We start from the raw sequence: 13,200 nt of genomic DNA on the forward strand, positions 1-13,200 counted from the left end.
TCATAATGTGTTGCTGGTGACTAACTGCCCTTTTTTGTCTTGGTGCTGGAGGGATGATTTAGCTGCCACATGTGCCCTCATGACAGAAAGCCTGCTGTGTCAGACATTTGTATTCATCCCACAAAAAAATTAGAAAGCCACAGCAGGCAACAGATGTTAATTCTACTTTTAGACTTGAGGGAATAATTTATCAGCTCACATATTATGTTTCTTTCTTTATTCATTCTTTGCAACACTTTTTTAAACCTGACTTTTTGACAGAAGTTCAAATAACATTGGCAATTGACCCTTTTACCTAAAAAACAAATGAAGCACACCACAGTAACAGTAGCAGAAAGTAATCTCTCTCTATAAATGATCTGTTATATATGCTGCAGAAATATATATTATGTCTTGATATCTCATACTACATGAAGAATATGAAGTTCTGCTGCGATATTTTCTCATATTACCTGCCATTAATGTTGCTCATATTAAAAAGTACAATTATTTTTAGAATTTTTGACAACTGCCCTTACTAACACAACTAAAGCATTTGTGAAGATCAAACCCTTCTTTATCCATTCAAGATGAAGAGATGGAAAAAAATCTGTTGAAGTTTATCTTCCCCACATATAAAACTAGCAACACACTTGAAAAACATCATGTGGTTGAATTAGTGGCCAAGGAAATCCAGATCATTGTAAGGAAAGTTAAGAATAGATAATAGAGTATGTTTAACCAGTTTAACTACAGCTCATTAGCAAGCAATACAGTAGCAACTGCCATTTAATCATGGATTAAGAAATAAAATTGAAACTAGTGGGCTCAGAAAACATTTGGGTAACAGTAAGTTTGAAGGGTGTTGGAGTATATTTTTACATTATGCCAGAGTAATTCTAAATGCCAAGTAAATAATAATCTTGCAATAAACTGACAAAAATCCATTGAAATTAACATAAGATGCAAAGTTCATAAAACTTACAGACAATAGCAAACCTAGAAACAATATCTGGAATATCTGGAACTGGAATAAAGGTAACTATTTAGGAAAAAAAAATTATGGCAGAAACACAAAGAGTTTCTTCCAGCCCACATCAACAGAATGTATTTTTTGCACAATCTGTCTTTTGTCATTATTTCATAGATCTTAGTTGCAAAGTGCCAGCTTGCAGAGTTTAATCTACATTTCAGATTGTGTGCCTGCAATGTAATTTTCTTATTAAAATGCAATCCATGCTGGTAATGTCAAAATTTACTTACTGTGTCACTGGATCTTGAAATTAACTCCAGAGCAAAGTGATGGGCTTGAATTACGTTTAAAACCCTTGATAGCTGCAAAAGCAATAAACTATCAGTTAAATCGAGCCTTTTTCCTTTTCCATCCCCATTTTTCCCCCTTTAATTAGCCTTCTTTGTGCATAGATCATCAATCATTTTAGGTAATTTGCCCAAATTACATTGGAATCTAACTAATAATGCTAACTCCTAACAACAACAAAACATGGTCAAGAATGGAAACTGCTGTTTCCAGAAGTCAGAAGTACTTAAAAAAAAATGACACACTAACACAAACCTTCTAAAATACAAACAATGAATAGTCAGGTATGCAATTGCCATACAACGTAAATTTCAACACATGATTTAAAGAGAAATTATAAATAAAATGTTACAGAGTACGCCTTAGAGTTGTGAGCATTTGATTTCAGTACTACCATGGGTTTGACAAGTAACATCACATACTTCCTAAACTGTCTTTTTAAAATGGAAAAAAAAAAAAAACAACCACTTCATCTGTAGTGTAGAGATGGCAGGAAGACTCCCTTCAAATACCTCTCCTAACTCAGCAATGGCATCATGACATGTGTCAGAAGGCAAGGAGAAGTTATTCAGATGATTTAACTAAAAGTCAAAAAAGGAACCTCTGATACTAGAAGCTACAACTGAGATGCTCATAACTGAGCTGAGAATATGTTTTGCATGGCTCCTATCACTTACAGCCTTAAAGGAAGTCATCCCCAAAACCTATCTGTACATGTCACATTGAGAGCATAGGAAGCTTGAAATTAAAGCAGACTGGCACATCTTTCTTCTTAGTATTGCACAGTACTGGGCAAAATGCATGGAACTTTGCTCTAGGTTTATTCTTCCAGATTTCCAATATGAAGAAAAAAGCAAGACAAGTAATGGCAACACTCTCACAATGAATCTCTGTTAACTTGTATTTTCAGCTGTACCATATTTTGATTTTTTAGGTTCAAAACATCTTTTTCTACATTAACAATTTGCCAGCATCAGCAGAAGAAGTTAAAGACACAGAACACCGAACCAATTTGCTACTCAAATTTTCAAAAGCTGTAGAAGCCTAAATGTTATTCAGAGCAACGAGATGTAGACAGTGAAGTATCACACAGTATAAAGACAGAAAATGCAAACAAGGACTGCCTTCTTGAAAAATGTTGCAGTACTGGAAAAAATCCTCCCTGGAGTTTTATTTCTTCTCCTCTGGTGTTTTTTTTTTTCCCCTTCTTAATTTTTAATTTTTTTTGAAATTATGATTATTATTTTAATTTTTTAAATGGATCATATCAACAGTGTGATAATCTCACATTTCCACTGCCATTACATTCACTAAAACATTGCATTATTGATGAGGTCACTTAATTTGCTCTCCAGCAGATAATTTACACAAGTGGGTAATAATACTATATTGTCTGCCTTCACTATACTGGTATAACAAAATAATCAAAAGAGAGGTGATAAAACATTACAGAAGCATGGTGAAAATCCCTGTGGATGGGCAAGAAAGCGAGCAAAACTTAAGCCTGTAAATCATCAGGAGATGGCTTTATATAGAGGAATCTGCCCAGTCTGCAATCTCATTGATTCCTGGGTGATAAAATTGAAAAATTGGCTTTGCACCATGAAATAACTTTTTTTGCACCATGTATAACTTTTCCCCACTAACATGGGAAAACAGACTGAGTTCTCAAATCCAATTGAAGTATAGCTTTCACAGATTACATTCCAGATCCACGCTTGAAGCTAAAAGTATCTACAATGCCCTCCCACTGTTAAAAGGCTTTATGAATTCTTCCGTTTTGTTTACTCAAAAAACCTGCCATATTTAAATTCTCAAGAGCATATTTCCTCTATGCTGCAATCAAACTATGCATTACAAATTTCATTTTCTCTTCAGTTCTCTAAGGAAAAATCTGAAGGGTTGCTTCATTGACTAATAGATGTTAGCCAACAAATAAACCATTTTGATCATCTCTAACTGGACTCTAATCTTGAGTTACAGATGTAAAATCACAAAGAATGAACAACCTGCTCTCACCAGTACATCCTCAGCACACGGATCTTACTTCTAAAAAGAACGTACTATCCTTGCTTCCCAAAAAGGTAGCTGTGTAATTAATTCAGCTAAAATAAACTTCTTCCCAGCCTACTATAATTAACTAAATCCTCCACAACTGAACTGTTATTAGAATGAGATTCTTTTTGTGTCTCATCTTTTCTTGTCTACTCACTCCACAGCCAGTAATGGCTAACAACACAAGCTCACAGGAGTACTGTGAGTGGAACTACTAGTACTGCCCAGAAATCTATCCATTTTTCAAGCTCTCCTAACAAAACTATGCTGAAGACAGACAAAAATACGTTACAAAAAATATATATATATGCACACACACACCTAGGACTTCCTTCCGCATTTTTATATGCATAATGAAGTAAAAAGCCCTCAGAAGTCAACTGCTCAAGTAGCAGTATGGCCTCAAATTCAATTCACTCTAGCCCTAAATCATATCCAACGAATGGTAGTTTAACTAGTTCTGTGACAAAGTGAATTTTCCCATTATTAATGGACAAGATGTAGCTGATAGGCCACACAATAAAAAAGACTATAATTTTTTTACATACATTTTATCTGGATTGTAGTAAAATACTGAAGAGAAACTAAACAACTACCAAAAGTGAAAAGAAAAAATATATTCATGTATTTCCAAGTTTTCAATTGGATGCAGATTCCATAGAAACACAAGAAAGACAGAATAAAACAACTAAAATGTCAGAGCAATTATAGATTTCTCAGAATGCATCTTAAGTTATAAGACTGTTGTATTTGAAGATACCAACACTGTATTTCGTAAACATCCTGATTTCAAACACTACACTTTATCTCAATGCACATACAGTTAAACAGCTTAACACAAAAAGGAAATAAAGCTCTTAAAAAAAGAACATTAGAAGAAACGTCAAAGAAATTTAAAAGCTTTGTACAACTGCTCTGTATCATAATGTTATTCATGTTGTCCATGGAAAAAACTTAATTTCTCCCTAACCTTAACTTCTCTCCCTGCAAGACTCTTAAATTGCGCCCATATGCAGATTAACAAGCACCAAAGTCATCAACAGATGTGAATTTGGAAAAGAAAACATTATTAAAATGTAGATTTGCTTTACAAACAGAGATAATCTATCATGAAACAGCCTTTGATCAAAAAACACCATCTTATTAAAGCTTAACATTTTATTGAGAATATACTAATAAAAGTAATGCAGAAAACCAAAAACTGAAGACAGATGTGAGAAACACTGGTATATTAGCAATAAGGGCTTTAACTGAAAAGAAAATGGTCCCAGACAAATGCTCTACTAACCAATCTGCATGCTGTTTTGTACATTTATTCTCTTTCTCAGAAAATGTAACAACAGATGGAACCTGAGGGGTCTGGACTTTCAACTGTCACAGCAGGAAGAAACAAATCTCAAGTTCTGCAAAAATAAATAGGTAAATAAATAAGTAATGATTAAATAGTAAACAGCTCACTAATTAAGCAAGGGTCTGTAAAGTGCTGTTTCTTGCATAGAATGGAAAATTCTTTCTTTTAACGCTTCTTAAGAGCTCATATTTAAATTCCAGGAAATGCTAACTTATCCCAAATTAGAGAGAATGTTCCTTCACCTTACTGATAGGTACTTCATTTGTCCAGGAATCCATTTGTCTAGTGTAGCAGTAGATTATTGTTTGCTCATTGGTACATGCTATGCTTGGTATACGAAGGTATAGCAAGAGTTGAATATTAAAGCTTTATCTTGCTTTAATGTTATCTGCTGATAATTACTGAAACTATGTGAAACATCTTCAATTTATTTTAATTTTTCTTTTATTTTTAACTTTTATTTCTACAGCTTTGGATGATAGATGAGCTGAGAAGTTACCAGGGAGCTGTGGAGAGGCTAAGGAAATTCATGCAGGCCTCTCTACCTGAATTTACTGTTATGGATGGACAACAAATGAAGAAATGCAGGTCTAAACTACGGCAATGGCCAAAGCCAATATTTCCTAAACCATGTTCTGAAAAAAAGACTGGCTTGGGTTATAAGTAACTGATACAGAATACCTTACATGTGAGAAAAGAAATGCATGAATAGGTAAAAAAGACTAGAATTCTTAAGGAAACTGAAGCTCAGGGCCAGTATACTTCTCTCTAAGGAATTAATAATCACTTTGTAAAACAACAAAATAACGATTATCTTAAAAATCCTGTCTGCTGTGGACTAAGGTTAGGATAAGAAAAGATAAATACAAGAGACACCTTCTAAGACCAGGTAAGAACAGCAGTTGCCATAGATACTGCAGAAAAGGAAAGCTCTGCCTCCTTCAAGCAGGCATCTGGCATGGACAACCACCATCATGAACAAAACTGGATTCAAGTGAATGCAGAACAGTGACACAGAAAATAGGGCTCCCTTAAGCAACCTGAGGACTCGCAGCATCTGTTTCCTACATTTTAGCTCAAGTTTGGCAAGCATCCCAAATTTGCATACACTCTTGTGCTTGTAACACAGCCCTTACATGCTGCGTGTTTCCCATGCTACACAAGACAGCATACAGAACACTCCTAAAGCTCTTGCTCTTATGGCTTCTAGTCAGCTTGTAGTCAGCTGAGTTAAAGGTCTCCCTTTTCTGATACACATGTAAACCAAGGTTACAAAAATCAGTGGTTTTCAACAGTACTTCAGTCTGTTGCTGCATGCAAGACCTTCATGTGACACACACTGTGCATTGTAGGCAGCAGACTAGTCTTTTCTGAGACATTAAAAATAAAAAAGTATATAAAATATTGTGCTTAGTCACTTTGTTTTGCTTTCAAATCAGATTTGTTTGCCTTTCTTTTTTTAATCTCTGAGGTTGTGTTTCTATTCTTCCCCGACAGTAAACAGTAAATGAAAATCTTGTAGTGACCTCCTCTAAATCACTCTCACTCAGTATGCTTTTGTAATGCTCTTTGTTGCTCCCATCTAAATGGAATTAACATATCTTTCTGATCTCCATAGAAATCTTCCCTTGTTTAACCTTACTGATTGCCTGATCTTACTGATTGCCCTCAAATCCTACTTGAGCAACTGTAAGTGAACTACTCAAGGCAATTAACACTGTTCGTGCTATCCTTTCAGCAATTTTACCAAAATTTCACATTATTACAGACTAAAATCATTCTGAATCTTTTCATCTTATTTTCATAGTACTATCTGGTTAGAAAAACTCATCATCACCTTCTTTCCTCCAAGTACTGTATTTATTTTGCTTTCTGTTTCACAAAGCAATCCTGGACAATCACTGCTGATGAGACTGGCTGATACTAATTTATTCCTATCATTTCTTAGGGGTTTCAGGGTATTCTTCAGATTTCTTAGCAATGCTCTTTCAGCAACAAAATAAATATGAGAAGTGTCAGATTTTGGAACCTCAATTACATACTAAGCATCTCCAAAACACACAACATATGTTCCAAAAAAAAAAAAAAAAAAAAAAAAAAAAAAAAAATCAATAAAACATGGTATTATAACCCATAAATGGAGAGGAAAACTAACTTTTTATGCAAAAGCAATCAACACTACTAAAAATTAGTAACGCTTGCAGTATCTGAAACATAAATAAGGATAACCGGCTGTTCATTCAAAACAATTTAACCTGATGCATGAAGGTAATTACAAGATAATCAAACTCCTCAGTAACTGATCTCTTTTGCTTTTTGGAACTTATCCTATCTCTTCCTGAAGAACTCTGACACTAATGATCTTTTGTGTGGGTGCAATGGTCATTCAGTGTGGATCTCACTGGGACAGAACAGACCAATCCAAAATTTTACTGAAAACGTAACACTGAAAAATTAACATTGCTGTTACTTATGAGAAGTGTTCAAATGGTCAATTCACTGAAAAACCTTGCATTAACTGGAGCACTCCATTAATTCACTCCAGTGCAAGAGTATTCTCATTTCATTTATTCCTGTGTTTCATCTCTACCCAGTGCAAGAAAAGAGCAAGACCAACTGATGCTGCCAAATTTCACTCAGGTTTTTATATCTGCTTAATAAAAAAGCAGGACAGAATCTCTCTGCTTATTTTTTGGATAAAGAAATGTGCTGAAGTCTGCAGAAGGTTGATTTCTTCAGAGTTAGAGATGGGGATTGCTACATTTACTTACCTGTATAAATGGGCTCATACTCATTGCTCAGTACTTGGCAAAACCATGTAACCTGTGATGTCATTTTCATTGTTTCCAACTTAAATAAACAATACGAAATGTTATCCTCCTACCAAATACCCAAATTAAAATATACTAGTGAAACAACATTTTTTTTTTTTTTCCTGTTTGCATGCTGAATGGTATCCATGATGGAAAATAACTAGCTCACACCAGGTTTACAACCCACAACCAACAGACATCACCTGGAATTCTTCTTTCTTTGTTCTCATCCATCCTCTCACACAAACTCTTTTTTTTCCTAAGACTGTGTCTCTGGATTCCTTTAGGAAATAGTGTCCCTGTTTCATTTGAATGAAATTATTTACTGGTTTGAATCCTAGTCTCTGTTTAGCTGGCTCGCTCTTTCAGACACACAGCTTGTAACGTACAATTTTTGTGGGTGAAAAGGGGGAACGTATAAACAGTTTCTGAAAGTTTTATGTTTTTTTTCTGAATATAAAATGATTTCCATAAGGTAAAAATCCTTCTCAGTAGCAAACTTAAAAACAAACAACAAATCCACGATATAGAGGAGATCTTATTTCCTTTGATTGAGCTCATTTTCAAATTTAACTTAGTAACTAAGTATTTTCCTACAGGAGAAAAAAAAAAAGAAATCCTCTTTTGTTTTCCTGCAGGTATAACATACTTGAGAGAAACTACCAACATTATTGCTGATTATGTTTAGTAAGATTTATCAAGATAGCTGCTAGGCAGGAAATAGCACAATATGTTGCAAGATTACAAAGCAAGTAATCTTTAATTATTGGTTCAATCAATTGGTACCACAGCTGTAGTCTTGTGTGTTTTGGAATTGAGATAGTACAAATTTAATTTCAATTTTCATATGGATATTGGATCAAAAACATACTCTTGCAGCAAGCAAATAACCTATCATGCCAGTAAGAAAAAGAAGCTTGGCTAGTTAATGCGTGAAGGAGTATTGCAAAGTACAAAGTGCACAGCATGAACCAAAGTCAATTCAAGTCCACCTACCTGTGCTTTCTAAAGATTCAGAGCATTAAGCTTCATCAGCTGCAGCTCATGTCTTGTGCAAAGGGTTGTGGCAAGCTGCTGTTTCAAATCCTCCAATCCTATACTTGAACATTAACTAAAAATGCCAAAAGCACAGCCTCTGAAAAGTCGGAATACATATATCAATTAGAAGTGATCACTTTGCAGAGGACACATGATTACATAAAAAAGAAATGAAACATTCCCACTGTTTTTCTGCCCCTTCATCCAGTCCCTGCTATGTCCTGCATTTGACAGACATGATGAGTAGAGGGAAAATTCAATAGATTTTACTGTAGGTTCTCTAACAGGATCTAAATACAGATCAAAATTAAAATTTTAAGCAGGTTCTAATTAAGAACTTCGACTCAGGGAAGTTAATCTTAAGTAAATATCAATGAAGAATTTAAATCTTTGGAAAGTAGCATCAAATAACAAGAACTGCTAGCAAGTATCATCTAACAGCCTACAGCCACATCCACGCTGCATTTGGGACACTTCGAAAAAGCAGAATGGACAACCTGGGAGATTTTCAAGCATGCATTATAGGTCTTAAAGAGGAGACAACACAAGTCACACTTGAGGAAGATTCCAATTTCAGTTTGTTCTAACAGATCTCTTCAGTTTGGCCTGACTACATCAGTAGGCTCACAACTAGGATAATTCAGAAAGAAAAGCTTGTATGAAAACTGTAGGACTTTCTAGTTTTGAGCATGCTGTAAACATTCTCCTTCTATCTTAAACACCTGTATTGCATGTACTAAAATTTCCAATAGTATTGGTCCAGTTCAAATGTGTTTTTTTTTTGTTTTTTTTTTTGTTTTTTTAATAATTACTATTTCAGTTTAAGCACAACATAAAATATAAGCACGCATTACATTTTTAAGGATAAGATACTGAGCTTCATTTCAAAGCACTTTGGTAAGAAGTATAATATACTTGCTGAGAGTAGGTTTTTTAGGATTGTTTTTAAGTATTTCATTTTTTGTACCAAAACAAAGGTGACTTTTTTTTTTAAAAAAACTAAAAATATAAATCCAGAAAAAAATTCTCAATTGTTTGATTCTTTGTGTGTTGTCAAACAGACAATGAGATTACAGAAAGGGACGGTAAAGGGATGACAAAGTGGTTATACTCTCTTTTCCAGAAATAGTCAATAACAATTTCCCATTCAGAAATCCAAGCCAGAAAGCTCAAAATTGCAACTCACTTTTGTTGCATTTTATCCTTAAACCACAAGGCATAGTTCTCCACTTCATATATACATGTGTTTATGTATACACACACACATATATATGCATATACATATATAGCTCTGTATAGAGAGAGCGAAATAAGTATATTTCTCTAGGAGACCTTGGTAACCTCAATTCTCATATGTTACTCATTTAAAACTGTGATAATTGCACTGCTCTTGCCAAATATCGACATCAGACCATCCCAATACAAACACGGGAGACTGGATAAAAATGGTACTAGGTACTTTGCACTCTCAGCAACCTATGCACAAGTTTAAGGGCAAACAGATTTTTTGTTTTTACTGTTTAAAATCACACTCCCAAAACTACAGAATATTTGCTTGCAGAAAAAGAGGCCGTTTCCACTGTGGAACAGACCATCTTCATTTCCCAGCCTTTTAGTTACATGGAGAGAGAAAGTGCTTGACTAAAAGCAAGTGATTTTTGTAAACTGACTCTCATGAAAGGTTTCAGCCACTTTCTATGTTCATTCAAATCATACAACATATTTCTTAAATAAAACAGAGCGCAGTAAGAATTTACATCACTTAAGAATGTAAGCAGAAAATACCCATTGGAAGCAGTAGCAATAGGTTAGTTACAATTAAGTCGTATTTTACATAACTATGAGATCTATTTGCTGATTGTCATCGCAGATTTGAATACATTTCCTTTACACACCAATAGGTGGTGCTGAAATACAATGGTTACTTTAAGAAAAGAGGACGTAATTTTGTAACAAAGCAACACAGTTAAGCAAATCTGCTTTAGTGACATACAGCTGAATCAGCAATCAAATTCAAGTTTGTTCTTGGTGCTTTCCTCAGGTACTTGTTGCAATGCCATGCTTTACAGCTCCATTTCCAAGACTTGTAGTGCAAAATAACAGGTTATTTTTGAATTGTTTCAAGAGCTCAATAACAAAAATATAAACTGAAAATCTAGCTGTCATAAATACGACACAATCATAGAACCATAGAACCTTTTGAGTTTGAAGTGACCTGTAAAGCTCATGCAGTCCAACTTCCAATAAATAAGGAAAAAGTCCTGAAGTGAGAGTGGTGAGGCACGGGAATAGGTTGCTCAGAGATATGGGGGATGCCCTGTCCCTGGAGACTTTCATGCCCCAGCTACACCAGGCTCTGAGCAGCCCAATGTAGTTGTAGATGTTCCTGTTCATTGCATGGGAGCTGAACTACATGAACTTTGAAGGTCCCTTTCAACTGCGAGGATTCTATGATCCTGTGACTCGCTTCCCCATGTTCAACAGACCCCACAGGCTGTTCCTTTTCATTCCTGTAGTCCCCCTTCAGATAGTCCCTTGAATTATATTAATGGCCTTCAGCTGGACATGCTTCAACAAGCTACATATCTCCTGAGGACGGAGTACTCAGGACTCCACACCTGAATGCAGTTCTCTGGGTGACATCTCACTGGCACAGAGTAGAGGGAAGGATCACTTCCTTCAACCTGCTGGCCACATTTCTTTCAATGCAGCCCAGGACACATTTGGCTTTCTGGACTGCGAAGGCACAGTGCTGGCCAATGTCCATCATGCCATCCACCAGTATCCCCACGTCTCTTTAGGCAGGGCTGCTCTTGGATTTATCAAACCTCAAGAAGTTCATCTGGGCCCAGTGATTGAGCCTATGGAGGCCTAGGATAGAATGTAATTCTATCCCTTGGGTGTGCTGACTGCATCACACAGCTTGGTGTCATCTGCAAACTCGCTTAGAATGCACTCAATCTCTCTTTAACATCAACAAAGATGTTAAAGAGCACTGGTGCCAGCACTGACCCTGAGGGACATCACTTGCCGCTCCAGATCTCCATCCAGACATTGAGGCACTGCCCAGCATTCTCTGGGTATGATCTCACAACCTGTTCCTCATCTACTGAACAGTCCACTACAAGTACAAAGCAAACTGAACTCATGTATATTTCTCCAAGGACATCCCTTTCAGGTTGTACATTTCATCCTGACCAACATAAATTTTACCTCTGAGTATAAACTATGACAATGTAGCTATTACTAATAGCTGTCTGGGCCATCAGTCCAGTTCACTGAAATAAAACAGTACTAACTTACTTCTCCATAAATATAATGCAAGGAACAAAATCTTTGCCAGGCATTATTAACATGTGGTAACATAATAATCAACAACAGATGAGTCCTTAGTTTCTGATTCAGAATCAACATACAGTAATTCCACACTAGCAATTATTTATAGAAAACATTATGAAATGATCCCAATTATGAGTATACTTCATTGTAAATGTCATAGTTTGAGCTATTTCCTGTAATACTAACACTTGACAACTAATTTCCAAGCTGTATTCAGCCATATGACATTATGAAACTTAAGAAAATAGTTAAAGGAAGAAAATAAGTAACTTTTATTAACAGCATTACATTTTTTCTAAAAGAAGCAGCGTAAAATTATATTTGGGAATTTGGTACAGTCATACCACAGGTATAGATCTCTGTACTTGTATTTTTTTTGATAGTAATAGAATGTAGCCAGTTTGAAAATGTGTGGTGAACTCTCCTTAAGTGTTTGGAAATATTTACTTCGGTTTGTACAGCTTTACTTGCATCAACTTGAATTACAATCATAATATTTTTCAATATGCCACCATTTCTCCCTTGCTAATTTACTTAAGTATTATTTTTTAAAAACCAGTATAAATAGAATGGCAAGTTTGGCCATCTGTAAAAGCCAGCTGTATAAAAATGAGACCAATATAAATCAGTTTGGCTCTTCTGTTATGAATGGAAATTAATGAAAATCAATGTTAATATACATAGGTTGAAAACGAGGTTCAATACCGCCTTTTATCACTTTAACAAATAAACCAGCTCTGAGCTGACAGCTACCTGTTCCAAATGCCCTAAGAGGCCAAATGCAAAAACTGGCCCTGCTTTAATAAGTATCTCAAAACTAACAAACATTAAGAAAAACACAACAACAGCAGCAATTTGGTTAAACAAACTACAGAAGCAGGGAAAAAACACCAAACCTCAGAACACTTGATAATCTGTAATAGCTATATACCTTCCAAGGGTTCAAAACTGCATCTTGGGAGATTTAGAGTAAACTTCATTACTGTCTTAATTAGCTGCTTATAAATTACCCTTTTTCTGATTCCTACTTCACATATCACACTTGATATAAAACAACCACTAATTATTGTTGAGTCCATTCTTTGTACCCTACTTATTTTCAACAGGGTGCCCCTTTTTTTGCACTTCTCTATATATTTTGGGGTGGGAAAAGAAAACACCTGGACTATATATAGCTATTCATCTGAGCAGCTGAGGAGAAACAAGAAAGTAACTACAACCAGATATGAGCCACAGGCACTGAAGTGGAAATGTATCTAATCTCCCAGTTTTTTTCCAATTATAGAAGAACTAGTGTTCTCATT

General features: G+C 35.3%; 1 protein-coding gene across 3 annotated transcripts in view; it reads right to left on the bottom strand.

The window, feature by feature from the left end:
* The window catches only part of TFPI (tissue factor pathway inhibitor), a 205,651-nt gene that overhangs the window by 38,513 nt on the left and 153,938 nt on the right, over positions 1-13,200 (bottom strand). For all 3 annotated transcript variants that reach the window (XM_042822639.1, XM_042822640.1, XM_042822642.1), the window contains one exon: positions 1,243-1,314. The gene's annotated coding sequence lies outside the window, so the exon portion shown is untranslated. The remainder of the gene's footprint in view (positions 1-1,242; positions 1,315-13,200) is intronic.

The sequence above is a fragment of the Centrocercus urophasianus genome, unplaced genomic scaffold, assembly GCF_019232065.1.
Source record: "Centrocercus urophasianus isolate 14NV4802_14NV808 unplaced genomic scaffold, USGS_Curo_1.0 seq_20, whole genome shotgun sequence".
In the NCBI taxonomy this organism is placed as follows: Eukaryota; Metazoa; Chordata; class Aves; order Galliformes; family Phasianidae; genus Centrocercus; species Centrocercus urophasianus.